This window comes from Strix aluco, chromosome 10, assembly GCF_031877795.1.
Source record: "Strix aluco isolate bStrAlu1 chromosome 10, bStrAlu1.hap1, whole genome shotgun sequence".
Lineage (NCBI taxonomy): Eukaryota > Metazoa > Chordata > Aves > Strigiformes > Strigidae > Strix > Strix aluco.
The window spans coordinates 21,409,986-21,430,984 of NC_133940.1; the positions used below are offsets into that span (position 1 = coordinate 21,409,986).

General features: G+C 42.1%; 1 protein-coding gene and 1 long non-coding RNA gene across 7 annotated transcripts in view; one reads left to right on the forward strand and one right to left on the reverse strand.

The window, feature by feature from the left end:
* Positions 1-20,999, reverse strand: part of FGF13 (fibroblast growth factor 13) — a 277,313-nt gene that overhangs the window by 3,500 nt on the left and 252,814 nt on the right. The gene's annotated exons all lie outside the window — the stretch shown is intronic.
* On the forward strand, positions 4,157-10,192 carry LOC141927603 (uncharacterized). Its single transcript, XR_012624534.1, has 4 exons — positions 4,157-4,257; positions 6,034-6,352; positions 6,924-6,976; positions 8,315-10,192. It is a non-coding gene; the product is annotated as an uncharacterized LOC141927603 (long non-coding RNA).

Here is a 20,999-nt window from a genome sequence, read left to right on the forward strand (position 1 = left end):
TGCTTCTTTTGGGGAGATGGTATTGAGCTAATAGTTAAAACAAAGAGCAATAAACCAGGAGAGAGCCTTTTTCTTCCTGCCAGTGGCATGGCTGGCTTTCCCTGTGCAATGGTCTTGACTGAAATACCTTTTGGCACTATTGCCCAGATTCAAAAAAGGATACAGACATGAAACACGGGTCTTAGAGGGATCTAAGACCAAAACAGCAGTCATGACAGCACCACTCAGCTGCTTCCTAAGACCTCTGGGTTCTTCAGGTTTTTTTAACATTACACGTTCTGACAACATCTCACCTATAAAACCTAAAAGTCCATAAAATATGAAAGAGGAAGGGCTTGGTCCGGTGATGCAAACATTAATATCACAATCCTGCCTGTCATTGTGCCACACACAGACAGCGGTTTGCTGGTCTTTCCTTGTGAAGGCAGCCAGCTTCAGTGGAGCTGCCTTGTGCTTAAAGTATCCTACAGTGGCATGAAAGGAAGAAGAATTGTGCTTGCATAATGATTGTAATTTTGATTTTAAAAAATCAAAGGAAATTAAATGTCTCAGGAGCTTAAGATGTTCTTATCTAGTTTCTCAAATATTCTTGTATGAGAAAAATATGGTATTTTAAAAAATACCACTGTGCATTTTCTGCACATCTTTTGCCATTTTGTCTTCTCATAGGAGAAAGAAAAAACTTCCAATCCTCTGACTGGTGTTTGCTTCAACAAAGAATGTGAAGTAAGCAATTTTCTTCTTTTTTCCTTCAAGTTAATTGGCTGTTATTTACTTAATTGACAATTAGTTTCAATTGATGTCAAATGGGGACAGTCACTGCATTTTTGCAGGATTTCTAAATAAAAGCCTTCCATCACTGTTCCCTGCCCAGTGCTAGCCATGTTAACAAAGACTATTGTAAGTGTATCATCCAATTAGCAGCAAAATGGAAAACTACAGTGCTCCCACTGGAAGATTACGGTTTATGTACAGTAATTTGGAGCTGTTTCGGGTACAAAAGGCCTGCTTGTACACAGTGGCAGAGGGTCAGATTGCAAACAGAACCACAACATTTACTCTGGGTCTCTTAGGAAGCAAGTTAACCTCAGTATGAGCAGCAGGAGCCAACAGCCTGCAGAGTCCCTTAAAACAGAGGAACAGAAAGAGTGGGGAGACAGAAAGACAGACACTAAAAAACTCCTTCACCCTTGAATTTTCCCTTGGCTGTGACGCTTGCGGTAACAAGCTGTGGCGAAAGCGCTGTGCTGCTCTAAGTGAGTTTGCAGTCGGGCCCATGTACAGCCAGACGCCGGCCTGACGGTGCACAGCAGCCTGACAGTCATCCCCCATGAGCATCACAGACAACAGTCCCCTCCCCAGAGCACCCTGTGATTCAGCAGTAACTACCATGGTGGTGATTTCTCATGGCAAACAGTGGGGCACGGAAACAAGGACACCTCTTTATAACATGCTCAGTTACCACAACAAATTCCCTCCCAATTTTTCCAGCATTAAAGCAGACCAGCTCATTCACCTGACTGGCTTGGCACAGAATCGTGCCCTTTTGTCTTGACTGACATCTGCTTAATTCCTCGGCTACAGCCGCAGCTTCAGAAAGGTGCTGCACGGTGAGAAAGGCATCCTCCTTGCCAAATAAAAGCGGATCCCACATGAGCTGTTTGCAGAAGCTGAAGTGCTCTGTTTGCTCCTGAATACTAAGCAGCTTCTTACCGTTTGCAAGTTTGTTCCCACCCATCACTTGCCTTTAGCTTAATCCAACGTGTTTCTTTCCTACTCCTTAAAAGAAGAGCTGGGGAGGAGAACTGCAGAGGGAAGTTCTGAATGAGGAATGCTAGCAAATGTGCTGCTGATCTGGGGGCATTACAATTAAAATGTACTTTTCTGAGCTTGGCAAATCCATGTGCCAACCCAACTGGTATGGACAGGACTTCTATCAGCACATCAGTTCAAAATACAGTGCAGAGCAGCGAGTGAAAATTGGCCATTATGTTATCTTTGCGTCAAATTCTTTAATAATGTACTGAGGAAGGGCAAGTTAAAGTTGGGAGAGGGCTGAGTGCCCCAATTAAAACTGTTCTTTTCCAGCTCATATATTTTTCAATCCTATTGAAAATTTATAAATATAAATAAGTGTTGAATTCTAAGGCCAGTTTTTTCCTGTCTCTCAGCTGTTCTCTTTGTCCATCTTTGCAATGAAAATAATTCAAATGAGTTCCAAGAAGTCCAATGTTATGATTATATTGTTAGACAAAACAGATGAAAAATAGGTATTTGTGTGAAATACTATTTCAATCTCAGTTTACCTCAGAAGTCAGGGATGATGGCACCTACTCGACAATAAACTGCACTCACCCAAGCCCCTCACACATGCATGCTAACAACGAATGAATGAATGAATGAATGAAAGTTAAATAAAGTGCTGGATTCACTGTAGTCATGACTCAGCCATGCTTAAGTAAGCAAGATGAACTGTCAGGAACTTCTCTTGGTTTTGAGCTGATCAGCTGAACTCCTGAAATGTTCTTTCATGAATAGATTTGCAGCTGCCTTAAATATGTGAAAAATAATTAAAAAAGAATAATTTGGTGTATGATAAAAGGGTAAAAAGGCCTTGTAGCATACACTTACAGTGACTGTATTTCCAGGCAGTTGACTAGATTAGATCAAAAATAATCCAATCTCTTCCATACAAGTACTGCATTACTGGTATGTCAAGGCTGAAAGCTAAAATACTGTAAATGTGAAGCTGGAATTCTTTCTGCTCTAATTGTGCAAAAGCCATATTTCATGCCAATGACCATCCAAATTATCAGCCATCACAGCCACCTACACTGCAGGACTGAATATTAATTATTCTGGGTCCCAAATGATTTTGATGCAGGAATTCAGACTTCCCATGGACAGAAAATGGGAAATCTGCTTTTAAGAAAGGTTTTTAGTGTCTTCAAGTTTCTGTCATATTATAGAAGCCTCTTCTCAGGATGACTGTAGCTACAGTGCCCATAAGGAGGGCAAAGATATTTTCTCTCTGCTTTTTACTGCATACTGTATTTGCACCATGGATACCATCAGCAGGGGACATGACCACATACTTTATGGAGTAGTAAGTTTAAGTCATTAGGTCAACACTGAGTTTGTTAAATGTCTGTATATCACTATAGGTTGAATGTCCTACAGCTACCCTACAGCCAGCAGTTGACCAGAACATTCAGAAATTTTATTCAGATGGATTTAGTGCTAAAGGCATGAATAAACAACAAGAAAACAAAAATTAACTTTGAAAGATATTTGGGAAAAGTATTAGGTACTTGGGAAACTTAGAAAATGTTCTTACATATTGAGCATATAAATATGTTCCATGTGATCAATGACTTTGTCTGCTTATAGGATTTATTCTTTATTTTCTCCACCTAATGAAAATTGGATTTTTCTTCTCCATATCCTGATTTCTTTTAGTACTATAATGTAGCCCAGGATTCCATTCTATAATCATGAATTTTTGAAGGAGCCTCTTTAAGGCTCCAGCGTACTGATTTTCTGCGCCACTGAGCCTGCCTTTTTTTATTAACAGAGATTGATTTTCTCCATCTTGGCATGTGAAGTTCCAGGGTGTATCCTCTGGATCATCACCCTGTAATGTGCAGTGATATCAACAGCACAAGATGTGAATACTTCAAATTTAATGTTATCAGAAATAACAGCTTTTAGATCACCAGTGTGAGAAGGATCTGTGAAGAAACCGGTATTTCATGAAGCCACCAAAAGCAGTTTGCTATAGCAATGGAAACTTACAATTATCTTGAAGCAATTTATTCTGGATCAGACATATTACAGTTTCCACAGATAGGTTCCAACCCCACAATATTGTCCATTTTGCTTAAATTTACCTATTTTGATGCATCCTAGTGATGTCAGTGATGGTAATGCACAATATATGAATATGCACAGGTCTTGTAGGACTGTAATTAGGAAGCCTGTTTGACCATGTATTCGTGACTGTATACAACAGTTGCTACCCACAGCAAAAGATGTTTGTCAAAGAGCAGTATGGGCTTTTGAAGACGGATCCTGTATCAGTGCTGTGAGGAGCTTCATTTTGGCTACATCTCTTCCAGGTGAGTTCTCTCTTGTTGTAGGTAGCCCAAAGCCCTCAGGAGGTGCTTTAAAGCTGAACTAACTGCTGCTAGAACAAAAAACCTACTGCTGAACAGGAACTTGTGGAAGGCTGTAATTCCCCTTGAGTTCACTCTGAAGGTATGTGTACTGGCCAAGCGGCCATGCAAGGAAGAAAATTAAATCAAAAATTAAATAGAAAAGACACACTAAATTATTTCATCAGGAAACCTACTTACTGGCAGGAGTGATAGGAAGACACAGTTTTCCTGGAAGGTGATCCCAAACAACTCCATATCATGTAATTGCCTGGGATAGTGCAATAAGCAGGAATTTATCAAGTGAAACCCAAACTGTCAGTGGTGTGTATATTTATTTAGGGCAAAGCTTCCAGAAAGAGTAAAATGGAGCCCAAGGAAGCAGCTGGATATCCAGCATCTCCAGAGTAAGATTTCAGGTTGTCACTAGGTATTCTCTGAATCTATGAGAAAAGCATTGAAAAGATCCTGTAATTATTCCCTTGACATTGCTCCTTTCCACAGCAAATCAAATGCACAAACTCAGGGAAAAATGCACACAGTGAACTGAAGCAGAAAACATATTAATTACAAATGTGGAGATTTAGAGGTTTAAGTTTTGTTCATTACTCTTTTTCTAGCCTCATCAGTGACTCAGTTGTGAAAACTTGTCCAAGTCATCTTTGCCCCGATTTTTAAATGGCATATAGTCACATCAATAAATACCTATTTAAAGCTTAGCGCGTCACCTCTCAGCATGTTCTGCCCATGGAATGGATGTACTGCCTGGTGACCCCAGGGAAAAAAGACTCAGTGACTGTAAACAATGCTGAAATTTAATTGAGATAGGAACTATGCATGATCATATTATTGTTCCCCTGTCTTTTGGTGATGCTTCATTTCTACAACTGTGTTGATTAACCAAAGCACTCCTTAATTGGAGCAAGAGAACTAACGCATTACAGAAAGAAGACACTCTTCTGGTTACTGCAGAGGAAATTAGTCCTGTTAGAGAAAGCCTGTAATGTAGTTTAAAAGTTCTGCAAGGTGCCCAGGAGAACACCACACAGGTCCCTTTCCTAATCCATCCCACAAAGCTATGAGATGTAATTTACTTGGTTTAAATAAGAAAGACAGAAGATCCACTTTGCCCCCAAATGCTTCTTCTGCATCTGTGCTTCTGCATCATGTGCAGCTCTGATGATCCTGGAAGCATCGTACAGGGAAACCTCTGCAGTTACCTGAGTGATCAAGTCCTCTATAAATATTTTAATAGCTTCTAATTCTTGCACCTACCCTTTTTTAATTTCTGTGGCTTTAGAGCACCAGACTTCACAGTCCTAGATCAAAATCAGTGGAATTCTAACAAGATAAAAGGAAGAAACTAGTCTTCAAGCATTGCATGTTTTGTGAAACTTGGGAAGGTTCATTAAGCAGTAAGTGCCCATCAGGTTGTCTGAGGGCTCTAAACCAGACTAACAGAGAAGATCAACATATGTGATAAAATTCTATTATTACCTAGAAGCCGTTTTAAAAATCATATTTAATTTTTATTGTTTCACACATACAGAAGTCCTGTTACTGCTTTCAAAATCTGTAAAGGAAAGCCTGTATGTTAATCTGTAATTAAGCCTCTTTGGAGAGAGATCTCTACTAGTGTAAGCATGGGTTTGGGGTTTAAAAAAAAGTAAATTAGAATAGCTTTCTCAATGTCTAGCCAAAGGTTGTATTGCATGATAATGCCCTATGATGCATGAACTGCACTCCCAGGTTTGGTCAAGGACTGGTTGACACCACTATAGCCTCTGGCTAAGGTAATCCCCAGCTGAAAAATGGGAGATGGAAGTATCCTGCATGTTTTCCCTGTACTTCCATGCGCTGATCACATATTCTTCTCTAGGTATATGCCACTGATCATCTTTGGGTGGTGAACTTGCTACACCTCGGACCTGATCTGCCACAGCTTCTCATGATCCTCCCTTCCACATGACTGAGTCAAGCAGAGGAACTAAACCTTCCTGGCTGAGCAAAGCACCAAGAACTATCCTCTGAGCAGGTCAGCTGAAAAGCAAGAGCTGCCTCAATACATAACCTGCACGGACATTACAGAAAACAGGGATGTTGGAAAAGATGTGCTCCCTGAAAACATGCTGGGAGAGATCCTTCCTGCTCAACCTGGATGAGAAATCAAGTCATATTACCAAAGGCAGCTGAAGTGGGTAACTATCTATACCTAGTGCATGGGTAGCTGTGCGTAGTGTATGAATACCCAGAGCCCACTGAGGCTGGTGGTTCATTTCAGCAGCCTTGGGATCATGCCAATTGGTGAATCCTGCTCCCATTCAAAGCTACAAGAGAACTCCCTTTTCCTCTCAGTAGGCTCACAATTTTCCCCAGAGCAGCCAATCCTTTTCATAATTTTCCTAAGCTCATTATCTCTGTTCCCCGCGACAGTGACTTCCACAGGTGAAGCCAGCACTGCGGAAAACATATTTAAAATGTGTCTGTTGTTTTTTATCATAAGCAAATTTCTTGTCTTATTTTTGTAGAGCTTTCTTCTCTTAGCTTTTAATTTTGGAAAACAGCACATGAAAGTACCCAGTGTGCCTCTTCTGTGCCATTCATTACCCCACATCTCTCTATCATGTCTCTGCTTATTCATCTCTTGTCTTAACTAAGCGGGCCTAATCTTTTTAAATCTCTCCTCGTATGAAAGGTTCTCTGTGCCTCTAATCATTTGCATTACCCTTCGCTGAATCGTTTCAAGTTTTTTTCCTCTATCATTTCCAGAATTGAAACACAACATTTAAAAAGAGGCTGTACCATCGAATTGCATAACGGAGGTAAGATATTTTCAGTCATTTGTCTTATGACAAAGTAGAATAGTCTTTGCTGTTCAGACTTACTATTGTGCATTTGTACAAAAGTTCTCTATCTTTTAAGTTGTGTCTCTGATAAATATGGTCCAATTTTATGGTATTTCTGACCCTCTGATCAGTCAGTGTATCCAAGCTTAAATATTAAAGGAAGGGAGAAGGAAGCAAAAGGCAGATAGGACAGCTTTCTTCCCCAGAACTAGAGCAGAGAGCCCCAAAGATGCTAAGCAACCTATTTTATAACATACCCATTATTACACAGATAACCTGCCAGCCACTGCAATCAGATTTCTCGCAGTTATAATTGACATCAAATCCTGGTATTGTCAAATCTCTCTGACACAGCTGTTGTGCAGAATGTCCTCAGCTTAAGTGTGTCATGCATTACTTTAAAAAAAAAATCTAAGTTGAAAAACTCCTTTTAAAGTATGGGGCCCATGTTCTGCTTTCAGTTAAAGACAGCATCCCGCTCGTTTTAATGGCCATGCCCTGAGCCCATTGCCATTTGCTGAGCAGGGCCAGTGGCATGAGAAGGTGAGCACTAAGAGAAGCCTGAGCCTTAGGAGACAACACAACCGCCTTGTTTGGAGTGAACTATTTGTGGTTTGTTCCTCTGAGTTGCTAATTGCCTGCCAGCTCTGCCCTTTGGCTTTGTATGCCACCACCCCTGTGGGACATGGGCACAGAGAAACCATGCAAAGCCTGGTATCTTCCAACGAGCAGCAACAAGCTGAAGCAAGAATATACTGAAGCAAAGTTGCTTCATCAGGCGGATGAGCGTAGCATGAAGAGACATCGCTTTGTCACAGCCTGACCACGGCGAGGGGGAGATGTCTGCGAGCTGGCAAGAGCAGCTGAGAAAGAAAAAGCATTCCTGTCCCAGTAGCCCTTTTACACAATTACTCTTGTATTCGTCTACATGATCGCTGCCACTGGGGGAAACCCACACTGCTGCTGCTGGGGCTGCAGAGCGCAGGGTGGCAGCCGTGGGTTAATTTGCTCCTGGAACAAGGTGACTTGGCCAGTATTTGTTAAAACACCACCCAGGAGTGAGGGCCAAGAAGGGCAGCACAACCTTTCTGCTGCCACACTGAGTGCCTTGGCTGTACCATCCTGAAATGCTGCTTGCAGTTATGTGGGCTGTGAGGGGCTGCGGGACACAGGTAACCTGGGATGGGGCTTGGCAGGCAGCAACAGCCACACCGGGGCCCCCCTGGCTTCAGCAGAGAGCATGGGCAGCAGTGCTGGAGCACTGCATCACCAAACGCTCCCCTGACACTCTTTTGTCTCTTTTTGCTCTCCCAGCACCGAGGAGCTCCCCAGACAGGCTCTGCAGAAGTAGCAGGGCTCATTAGAAGAGTGTGGGATTTACTGCTGTATCCTAGATACAGGACATCAGCCCTGGGGTAAGGAGATGGAAGAGATCTTCAGACTGTCACCCATGAATTCATGCAGATTTATCTTAAAGTGCTGAAAAACAATAATCTAATCAGTGTTTGCAGCAAGCTCTAAATCTGTCTGTTTAATCACAAACAGAGACATGACCTTTTTAGCAGCGGATGCTCCTAAAATTCTATGGAAGAAAGGAAAGCACGCAAAGGTTTCTCTTTTTTGGGGGAAGGGCAGCTGAACGAACAACAGTCAGAACAAGTGCTACAGTCCTTCCCGTGGGAATAGGTGATAACGGGGAATGCTGTTTCTGTGGTAACCTGCAACCTGTCTGAAAACCTGTCTGTACAACTGCTGTGAGGTACGATGGGTAAATCAATGTGGAAGTGATCTCCTTGTCCTTTGCTGCTCTGGTGAGGTGCCATCCTATGTTTCTGACAGCAAACTCGTGGAGGCAGTGCTCTTCCACCCAAAGGCTGGGCAGGTAGCTCTCCCAAGCACTGCCTCAGCTCAGCTCAGGCCTCCCCAAACTACCACCAACACTAAAGAAGGGTCTGCCCCAGAGAAAATGCTTAGATGCTGCTGAACGAGCTCTTTTTCTGCACACTAGAAATTGCCTCTGCTCACTGACTGCGAGAAGCTGCAAGTGGAAGATAAATAACAGCATGAGCTGCAGGAGAAGAAATAATGCCACATTACATCAAACAGGTCCTTGCTTCACTGTCAGCTTAGAGTTTATTCCGCATGAAAGGACAGCCCTGCCATTTGGCCTGTATATTTTATTAATGTGGATGCATATTTATGGCACTATGGATTAGCTGATACTTCGGCATTCAATACCGTCCTTTTACGCTGGAGTTCTCGGCAAAGGCATTTGTCCTGTCTGCTGTTATTCCTCATGTGCAGTTAGCAGCACTCTCGGGCAGCTGCTGTTCTCTCTCCAGACCATCCCTGTGCACTGCCTGGGCTGGGACTGCTGCTGTAGAGGTGCCTCACCTATACCAATACTACAAAACATGTTTTGGGAACCCACGTTAAACCTCTGTAAAGAACTAAATGCAGTATAGTCTTTGGACTGGCATTATATACTAAAAATAATATTAATACCAAACTAATAGGCCTATTAATTAGGTTTTTAGTCTGCAAAGCACTATGCTGCAAGATTAATTTTGAACATGGATAATGTCAGCATTGGGAAAGTTAAGCAGGTCATTACACTAAACAAAAGCAGTGACTCTTTCAGGTCCTGATGTAAAATGTATTCTGAGCAAGGGAAATACCACCCATGACTTCACTGCATTTTGGTTAGCTTTCAGGTAGTCTGCAAAGAAACATACATGTCTTGCTTTAAGAAATCAAGGCTATTTGGTATTTGTCACTATTAATTCATCTTACTTGCTTACTATTAAGTATAAATAAAAAAGACTGAGCTTAATAATAATGGGAGTCTCACAGGTTCCAGGAGCTGGTTAGCTCCACCCTGATGAAATCAGCATCTCTATATGACCAAATGGTAATGAGACCTTTTCAAATGAGCTTGATTTTCTGCAATCCATTTATTCATGAATGCCGTGGATGGATGTTTTTCAAACCTCGGTAGTTTGACAGTGCCAGGGCATTACTGGCAGCCAAACCCTGCTTCTTGATATAGAGCAGTGATGCTCTTTGGAATTCCTCCGCCCTCATGGCTCCCTAAATAATGCTATTGAACATATGTTGCTAAGAAGATCTCAGAGGGATGTTTGTATTAGATGGCAGGCTAATTGTGGGATCTGACGGATTTCAGATGGCAAAACTTTTAATAACAAGGTAATAAAGGATTATACAAGGGAGATGAAATGTAAGAGTGACCCTTTATTTGAGAGTTGATGCTGACTGGCAGAAAACATTTGTTTCAGCAGGTAAAGACCCCACCTAAGAGGGGACACTTATGCAGAGAACAGGCTAAATTTCTCTCTGTAAACGACATATTGCATTTCTTATAAGAAACAATTTGAGGGTCAAATTAATGGGAATTTGAGTTTGGGGAAGTTTTCCAGCACCTTGCACATGAAAAACAGAGCCCTATCTCCCCTGCAACAGGCACAGGTAACAGGAGCGCATACATGTGTAATTCGGGGAAGTCATGCACTAGCATTTAAAACACTGCATTGCTCTAACAAGCAAGCTGGCACCAAGTAGCTTGAGAAATGGGAGGCTTCATGTCACAGTCAACACTCAAACAGCAGTGCACTCTCTGGCAAAGCCTGAATATGCCCCTAGGAACAGTTCAGACAGACAAGGAGGGCAGCAAACAGCCACTTCCACGTCTCATCAGCCCCTCGGAAAACAGTCCAGGCAAAGCCACAGAGAAATCTCACTGAAACATCAGACAGGCCCACAAAGCTGCCTCCAAAATACAGTTTCTTTGGGTTTTATAGTTGTTACTTCTAAACAGGGGCCCCCAACAAGCCACACAATGCAAAAAGAAACAAACATTTCTAATATCTCACTTCATGATGCAGCTATGCCATTAACATCTAGAGACTGAGCTGAATATTATACGTCCTCCTAACAGTCCTCCAGGAATTATCCTAATCAAGTTAAGAATACATGCTTTGTTTTTCAGTGGTTTATGGGAAGTTTCCTCTAAAACAAATACACAGTCTAATAGGAACCCCTGTCCTTCCAAGAGACAGCCTGAGAACAGAGATAAGCTTATAAAGCTCTGTTTTCTCTCCCACACAGTGATACGGACTTTGCAAGGGTCTGTCATTTGGCTATTTTACAACTCCCTGCTGCCCCTGGGCTGTGTAACAGATTACTCTGGAGCCAGACTTTTGGGAGACACCATGCTGCTATTGTCTAAGCAGCAGAGGAGACACGGGTCCCTGGTAAAACACTTGAAAAGCTAATTTAAACTTGGAAGACACCCAAATGTCTCTGGGAGGTGCAATTTAAAACCCTAACCTAAGATAGCCTGGACTGCAATCGCAGATTCTGGGAATGGTGTGGAACAGTTGCTCCGTGAGCCAAACACTGCAGATCTCTGTATTATAATACTTTGACAGAAGAGCTCTTGCCATTCTGAGTAATTTCACAGAGAAAAAAGTAGCAAAACACTAAATTCAAACATAGGTATGACCACTCCCTGGCTTACACATCTGCACCACCAGACTTCCTGAGAATTTGAGTCAAGGAACATTTACCATCTCTATCTCAATCTCAATTTCTCTGACAGTGTGACTCGTTGAACAGACATGGAGTTCTCTGAAAGGATTTAGAAGGATTCTAAATCTTTCTGCAGATAAATCTTTGTCCCTGAATCATACAAAAGGTTGAATGGTGTGAGCACTTTGATTTTAAAACCAAACCTTGTATCTCTGCTACGGAAAGTCCTTTGAAGCACAGTTAAAACAAAGAATTTCTGGCACTAGATTAACAGATGCTGTATGTTATATTGCGAGGAGAAATCTGAAAGTTAAATCCAAGGCTTAGTTTGAAAACTACTGTTGTATTTTTTCTTGAGAATCTAAACTGCCTTGGATCAATTCTGCTTCTAAAATCTGGTTATCTGTTTCCAAGTCAGCAAATAACAGCTGGCTGCAGCCAGTCAGGCAGAGAGCAGAGAGCTAAACCACCCTGCAACTGAAAGTATAAAGGTGAGCTTGTCCATCAGAAAAGGTGATTGTCTTTCAATTTACCCACTGGTTGATCTTCCATTTCACTGTCCAGGACTACCCATTGTTAGTATAACCTAACAAGCAGCAAAAAAGGCTGAAGAAAGAAGGCATAGCAGACCAATGATTCAGAAGAAGTGCTGATGAATCCTATCACCCGCCTACTGAAGTCTGCACAAGGAATACGGTCTGGCAAGTTCAGAAATGCAGTTTTCCTGCAGGCAAGCAAGACTCCTTGGACATATTTGGGCTTTGAGGGTTTTGAGGCTAAGCCTGTGGAAACCAAATGGAGTAAGTAAATGCCATTTAAATTCTACCACTCAAATAAAGTAAGACTACCATTGAAATAAATGGGATTCATCTATCTAAATATCCCTGAGCTTCTGAGTCCAAGTCTGGACCTGAGTGTGCAAGTCCAAGCTTTGATTCATCTTACCTATCTTCTGCCACTTAAAACACCAAAGTTGGGTCAGTCTGAGATTTTCCTGTCCGCCGCGAGCCTAGTTGGGATGAATTACCCCTGGAGAGGATAAGGGAGCATGGATCTGCTGCATTTGACTGCTACACCACAGACCCAGCTCTGCCTCTGGTCCTTTCTGAGCACAGCAAGAGGAGGTGCAGCATCCCAGGGCAGCACTGCCGTGCCCCACGCCACCGTGGTGCCCGAGGCCCGGAGAGAGCCGCTGGCAGAGCAAGACCTGCACCGCCGGTGCTCGGCCGGGGACGGTGTCCTAAAGGTGGGGAGAGGGGATAAGGGAGAGCACAGGGAGGTGAGGGCAGGGCTGGGAGGGGTGAGAACGGGCAGAGATAACACCCAGCTAGGAACAGAGGGAGAGGAGAGGGTAGGAAGCATGGTGGGCAAAGCAAGTAGTGAGCCAGGCTTTTCCTACCAAACAACAAGTGGAGCTGCAGAGATGCTGGCTCTGTCCCTCATCCAGTGTTAGTGGTGGGGTGAGGCCAGTCCGTGAGCTCTTTTGGAAACCTCAGCAGGACTGGTCCATCCCAGTATGCTGCAGCTCAGCAGAGCAGCACAGACTGTCCCCAGGCAGCCCTAAATTGCTGTCCCCCATCACAGCATGAGATGGGTTAAGTGAGCTTTAATACAAGTATTGTATAGAAGAGGATTTCAGTTCTGCTCTTGTCTGAGCCAGGGAAAGTCTGCCCCAGATCAGCCTTGGCATCAGCAGTCTGACTGCTGAAATGGAAAGAAATTACCTTGGGTACATCCGAGATACAATTTTTGCTTTGCAATATTTACAGGGATTTCTTTCCCCTTCACTGGAACAGCCCCCAAACCCTACAGTCTTATTTTGGCAAAGCTCCCATTGAAATGAATCACGACTTTGCCTGAGTTAGTGCTTCAGGACTGAGCTCTAAATTATTAAAAGTGAATGATATGTAAGAATTCATGTCAATTTTCAAAACAGCTCAGCAAATGTAGACAAAAATCTTTCTCTGAAACTAGTAGAAGGTATGTGGCTGAACTCCCAGTCTGCTTTGAAATCTCAGCCCCAGCTTTTTAGTGAAATGCAGTGCCTTTTAAACCTCATATTTTAATCATTATACTTCTGTACGACGCAGAAGTCTTGCCTTGTTTCTTTGGTTCAAATACAACCTTCACCATTACTAGCTTTACAGCGTAAGTGAGCCCCTTGTATCACAAGCTGATGCTCTCCTTGTGGGGAAGCTGTAGGCTCCTTCCTTTTCTTCCTCTCACAAAATAATCTACTGTCTGAACAGGCAAATGTACCTTCCCATATTGACCTGTTGATATCCTTTCTTGTTCCTGCACCTTCAGGGGAGTCAGACTGAACATCAAATATTGCTTTAGGCCTTGCGCTTACATTTGTGAAATTAGCCATAGGTACAGCAGCACCTGTAGCTCAACAGGTAATTAACTCTTCCCTAGATTTGGGGGTTTAGTCTGTGCCACCTGCACAGCCAGGTGAGTTGGTGCTGGTTTGCTAAACTGGAAGCACTGGCAGAGCTCCAGGTGCCCAGACTGGTGGAGACTGATCTCTGGGGTATGTGACTTGCAGTTAACCTTCAAGATGACACCCCAGGTCCTTGATCCCAGCCTCAGCCCTTCGCCATGTCCATGGGTGCTCAGAGGGACCAGCTACTCGTGTTTACTCAATTCAGCAACCCCTCATAAAAATTATCATCTTACCAGGGATTCCTAGCTTTCATTGCAGTGGAATGTTTTTATTCCTAGGATGTCTGAGTGCAGATTAATTGAGTATACACAGTAATTATTTTCTTTCTCTAAGATATAAGTTTGGCTACTGGTCTCTTATCTTTTTAAGCTCAGATTGGTGAAATTCAGCTCTTTGCTTCAGTGTATCCTATCACTGGATGTTTGTTATTGAAAGGCAGCTTCTGTCAGAGCTGAAAACACAGCCACACAAGCACAGAATACAAACTGTAAAATGATGTGGAAGAAAAAGATTAATTTCTTCCCCTAGATTTTGCAAAGCCATTACCTGTTTTTGAATGACATTTCCAATTCTACACTGGGAACTGCTAAAGCATTTACATAAGAATGCAAAAATGCACACATTATCACTGCAGGAAGCACTTAAAATTTAAGATAATTATATAGTATGGAAACGATTTCAAAGGACTCAAACAAAATAACAACTAATTCTAGAGAGTCACCCTTTAAGATGATTATTACTTTGCACTACTGCTGATCTCTCACTAAAAAATCCTTCTCTTTACAATTATATGCACATTATAAATTCTTACTTTGTTCTTCCACCACCAAGCTCCTACAGCTGCTGCTGACAAATTTGCATTCTCTAAGAGCTTAACTAGACAGCCAGAATATTCACACTGTGAAAGGAGGTAAAACACACCGTTGCCATACTGGGATACAATCCTCCCTTCACCTTTGCCTTACGCTGGGTCCTCTTCTGTGGGTTTCAACACCTCTGGTTTTAAAGCTGCTCAGGTTGAACCTAGGGAAGGAGCCCCATGCAGGGGCATCAGCAGGGGAAGAAAGGCAAGTCCTGTGTTGGAGGAGCGCTGATGCCCATCCTACAAACCCGCAGAACTACCTCTGGATGTTAGCAAGAGTTTGCAACAGGGACGTGGGGAGAATTCCGCTCAAGGGACTTGGTATTTCTCTGCTGTATAATGAATGGCAGAATAAAGCATCCTACGCTGGAGTCGGCAGCAAAGGTTATACACAAAACCTCTAGCGCTGTGTTTCGGGGCAGAAATCCTCTCTGTCATTCATCAGCGCTGCTGGGTATGCAGTGAGAGAAGCAGCCAGTAAACAGGGATACTTCTCCTCGTCTGTGCAAACTAATAGAAAGCAGCAAAGATTTATTTGGTCAGCAGGTTTCCAGACAAAAAAAATCACGTTTTAACTGAGGAAACCTGGGGTGGGAAAGGAGAAGCACACTTGTGGAAGTGAAAACCTTCTGTCCCACCAGCCTCTCTCCACCTTCTGTTTCCACTCCCCACTGTCACCCTTGTTCCTGCCTCCTGCCCCACTACTGCCGTTCCCCTCTCTTATCTTTTCCCAAAGCATCCCAGGGAAAAAAAAAAATTAAAAAAAAAAATCCCACCTAGTTCTTTCGCTCAAGGCAAACTCAGCTGGGGAAAAAGTTATCTGCCAAACCCTAATATGTTTTTATTGGATATCTGCAAAAAGAGATTTACAGAAGCTCATGCCAAAGTCAAATACTAGCTTTTTTTTTTTTTTTTTTGTCCCCACAGCAAGGGCAAAAGTACATACTGAACTCACAGCAAATGAAAATTATTTGTCTCAGATATTATGGAGACATAAGAAAGTCCCATTCCGGGCTCTGACTGAATATAAATGGACAAAAAAGATGTGTTTTCCGAGTCTAATTCTTGGAAATAATTGCAGTGATAGAGCCGAAACTTCCCCACAAACTTCAGCCTGAAATGGAAAACTGATAGATTTTAAATCTTAAATTCTGACAAATTACAGAGCAGCTGAAAATAGTATCTGGTAATGGGAGGTGCAGACAACTTACTAATAGGTGTTGCTACCTGGGCTGCCACTGGTCTTTCACATGACTGTCTCAGATGAACCAAAGCATCAGAGGACTGAACAAACCAGAGATGTTTGATTGGCAATGGGTGCCTGTGGAAATTTAATTAGGCTTGGACTAGAAAACATTTCAGACAGCACTGGCATGAATTCACATGAATTAAATAACACTTTGCATGAGCAGAATGCCACCAGCTTTTGCAAAATGCCTTACAGATCTGTGTGAAGCTTTATCAGATAACTGTGAGCAGGTCAGCATAGGGCAATGCGCATTCACAACAGTTATTTAAATCGTCCAGGGCTAAAGTGTTTCTTTTATATGGTCAGCTTGGCTAGCCTAACTATTGCACTCCAGAGACTATTTCTGCTAGCAGGAAATGTGATAATAAAGCCTCTTACTCTTCAAACATAGACAGGGTATATGAAGTCCTGTTTCCCTAAACACAGGGGGGCTCAAACAGGAGGGGCTTTGCTGGCCCCAAAGGCAGAAATCCCTCAGGGAGAAATAACCTCCCCTCCAGGCTGTCCCCATGGCTCCAGTACTGGTGTTTGTTCCAAGAGGGTTGAGACTGCCCTATCACCTCTTCTTTCCATGTACCTGATTCTTCTGCCCCTCTTTTTTGTGCATAGAAACCATCACAAACAGCCACCAGAGGCACTCCCCTGCCTGCCTGTACCCTGCGTGGGTCACTGTGGTGGGCAGCAGCATAGGCTGATACTGAGGTGGTCTCTGCTCTTGACACACCTCACTGCATGAAGGAGTACAATTGTCTCTCACAATTTTCTCAGATGAGAGAAGACAGGAGTTGCCAGCCTACAACATCACTTTTAAAAGCAAACTTGCCAAACTCACTCTAAAATGAATTATAAAAGTCTAGCTTAAACCAACCAGCTGCCTACCAACACTCAGATTGCAAGGACCTGTCTAGACGATGAGGTAATTATACAGAAAACAAGACGCTATGTCTTTGCAGCAGAGCCCATCTTTCACATATTGTTGTCACTGAAACCTTATCATTATTGAAAAAGACAAGAGGTGTGCCAAGTGATGGTCTAGATGTATCTTCTGGTGTGGACACAACCTCATCTGACCTTTCAAATCAGCCAGAGCAATTTGGGGTCAGGGTACCGCAATTGTCTAATTCAAGTTTGACACTTCCCAGTGTGACTTGGGACAAGTCTCTTTGTAACAGCCTCATTTCTCAGGGACACACTTTGGGGAGCTGCACATACTAAAATGAGCAAAGCACTATATCCAATTTCCCATTTTGTAAAACAGCAGTGATTACAACTGTGAGAAGTAATTAATGTTTGCACTCCATTGTGAAAATGAACACTACTAAATAACATCTGAGTGTAATCACATTTACATAGTTGAAGTGCACTTAGAAAAAAATAATCTTTTAAGAGATTCACCTTTCCTACTCCCAGTAGCTGCGGTCAGTAATGATACCAGACAAGAATGCAAAGGGCTGAATTATTTCTGCAGACAGAAAAATGATTTATATATTTTTAAGTAAGTAATGTGAATTATATCAAAAAAGCTTATAACTCAACCATCAAATGGTATATAGGGTGGCTCATCATGTTTTAATATGATACCTGTAAAATACAATTGTATATGGTTCAGTGATTTACTAATAACCTACTTTTACAACACAGGCACACAGACAGAGATGCAAAGCACAACAGGTCTAAACTCCATCCTTTTAATTCTCACTGCTAAAAAAACCCCCCACATTTAGACTGAATTGTTTTTATTATCCCTTCATAAGTTTTAATCCATTAGTGGGCTACCTTCTACCTCAGCACATAAATAAATTAGCCTTTCATCATCCGAGATCTTTACTATATTGTTATTGTTAATTTACTCTCTTAGTCTTCTGGATGTGCTGGACATATCCCAGACATGCAAGAAGGACCTACTTGCCCTAAGAAACTTCAGATCAAAGAACAAATATGAAAAATATTCATTAGAAGCAACAGGAAAGAAGGGGTCTCAGAGACTGGCAGTAGTATTTAAAAACTTTAAAAAGTTCAAAAACTTAAAAAAAACCCTTAGAGCTGAAGTGCATTTTACTTTCAGTAGCAGCTTCAGCACTTGGGGCAAATTCATGGAAGCGCTGTGGTGATTTAGGAACATACTCGTCTCGGTTTATCTCAAGGCTTTGCTCCCTGTGCATCCTTCTTGCTTTTGGAAACAGGACTTGTCTGCCAGCAGCACCTCCAGAGCTTGGATGATATTCCCACATGAGCAATTTTACAAAGGAGGAAGTGGAAACCAAGTTCTCACATGTTTTGCCCAAGGCGAACGAGAAATTTATCTCCCATTGTGGATTAAAACCCCAGAAAAACTTCCTGTACCACTACTGCTTTTAGTACAGACTTTGCCTGTCTCCCCTGACTCCACTGAGCTCTCCTGCATGTTGGGACCAAGGAGTCTCTTGGTTTATTGGTTTTTAGACCCTTAAAAAGTCCTGAAATAGCCTCTGTCCTTCTGGTCTCCTTACTATCTCTTGTTACATTGCTAAACCTGTCCTTTGTCTTTTTCTGTAAACCTTTTCATACTGGGAAGATTCATGCCCGATTTAGCTAGGACCAGCAGAAGAGCATCCCGTCTCAAGTTCATGCAAGGGGTATGGCCACATCTCCCTTTTACAAAGTTAAAAGGCACAGGAGTAGCTGCTAATGAGGGTCCGAGCCTCCTGCCTGCAGAAAAGCAACACTCTTCCCAGCAAAGAGGAGACTCCCTCTGTATTTACATTTACATTACATTTATGTTTACCTCTGTATCATACATTTACAACTGAAGCAGCCGCACTGTCCTCTTGACTTCTTAGAAAAGGTACGTGCAGGGGCATCTTCATACTGAGTCTTCTGCAACTTTATTACTGCTTTCTGGGGCGAGAGTTTCCTGTAACACCACTAACCTCTTGGCAATGGTAAACCGTTGGCACCAGCACTGGTTGGCATTAAAAGAAAGCTGGGCTACGCCAACAGCAAGGTGCTACCATGGTTGTAAAAATTAATTAGGCACTGTGCACTGTAAAGCTTCTCCATCCCTTGACAAAATGAGTCCATGGTGGTGTTGGAAGGGAAATCAGTGGGAGGATCTGTTGGTGATCACTATATACCAGTAAAACATGGTTAATGTGCATCAACAATTGCACACTGCACCAGTTACAGTACGTAGCTACAAGTAAGTCAAGTACTTTATTTGTGTAATTACAAGAAACTGATCCCTGGGGGTCATACAAATAATTCAGTATACTAGCTAAAAATGAGCTTTCTGAGAACATTTACACTAGTATAATCTGATGGGATGCAGAGTTCTGGAAAATAAATGCCAAAGGGGATGAGAACACAGCTAAAGCTAATTTATTTTTTAAATCAAGTGAATATTCACATTTTTTTCCCCTGTATTTCTTCAGCTTTACCACATAGCTTCTTTCCTTCTTCACTGCTCTCTTCCATCTTGGGCAATATATCCCGAGCTGAGGAATTGTATCCAAGTCTCAGCACAACTGCCAGGGAGTGAAATGCAGTTAAAATAAAGCCTTAAAATACAGCTACACTGCACTGCCCATGGGAGATGCCTTTGTCTATCACCTGAATGGGCAACCTTTTCAGAGAGCTTCTAAAAAAATAACCTCTGTTATTAAATTAATCACCTTGCGTCAAATGGCAGTGTGACAAGAAAGAAAATTTACCTGGGTAATAACTCAGCAATAAAGGTATATACAGAGCAGGAGGAAATTGGGCTGTTGCAGACACAGCAATAACATCATGAAGCAAAATCCAATATTGGAAGAGATAAAAGTTTTCTGTCCCAATATTCCTCCGTGGCAAGTATGAAAGAGTATGCATGAGAACAAGGGAAAAAGATGAAAGATAGCATCAGTAAAAAATGCCTTTGAAAAGTGAGCTAATAGGTAATTAATCCCTCAAAAGAAAAAAGATCAGAGCATTTGGGAAACTTGCACAGATACAGATCTCAGTAACATACGCTTTGGGTCCTCCCCGTTTAGTTTTGCTAAAAGCTCTGCAAAGGTGATTCAGAAAGATCCCAACCAAAGAGCTCCCTCTTCCCCCGGAAGAAACCTGCTGAGCTCTCCTCCATTTCCACCCACCTAGAAAAATAACGGGTAAATGGGGGCAAGCAGGGTATTAAGGTGGCGATGGTGGTGACAAGGCAAGCCAGAAACAAAATGTATGTAGCAGTGACATGTTTTCTAACAGCAATGACAGATTTTAATAAGCAAGCTATTCTTAAGTTTTGATTTGAGTTGTATATAATTAGGTAATGTGGGCGTTGAGTGATAAAACCCACAAGAAATACACAAATTAGAAGCACTGATTTTTTCAAAACCATGGCCTGTTTCATACTAAATGGCGTGACCTATTTTTATTGTATTATTATATTTGAAAAATAAAAAGGAAAAAAATTCTTTCATCTCTTCTTCAGCATGGGAAAGATATACTGGGGACAAATAACACTGCTTTTTCAGGTCTCCTCTTTCAAAACTGAAGAACCCCTATTTGAGGTTTGATTTCTTTTACTATTAACTGGTTTCTTCCTAGGAGTTACAGATGAGAACAACCTTGTCTTTTCCAGGTTTTCCAGTGATCACTTTCACAAACTTAGCTACAAATTCAGCTAAATATTACCCTGTTCTAGATCTGAGTAAGAACAGGAAAAGCTAGAAAAATTCTATGACTGCAGATCAAAAGCAAGAATTCAGAATGAATTTCAAGAATGTCCTTTTGAAGGGAATGTGGCTGCTCAAAAAATAAAGATTTTTTGATCCATGCTGAATTTTCAGGTGTTTGCACACATGGCAAGATCTTTCCACGGGCTATAAATGTGAAGTACCTAGGACAACTTCTTATGCAGATTGTAAGAGTTCATACTCCT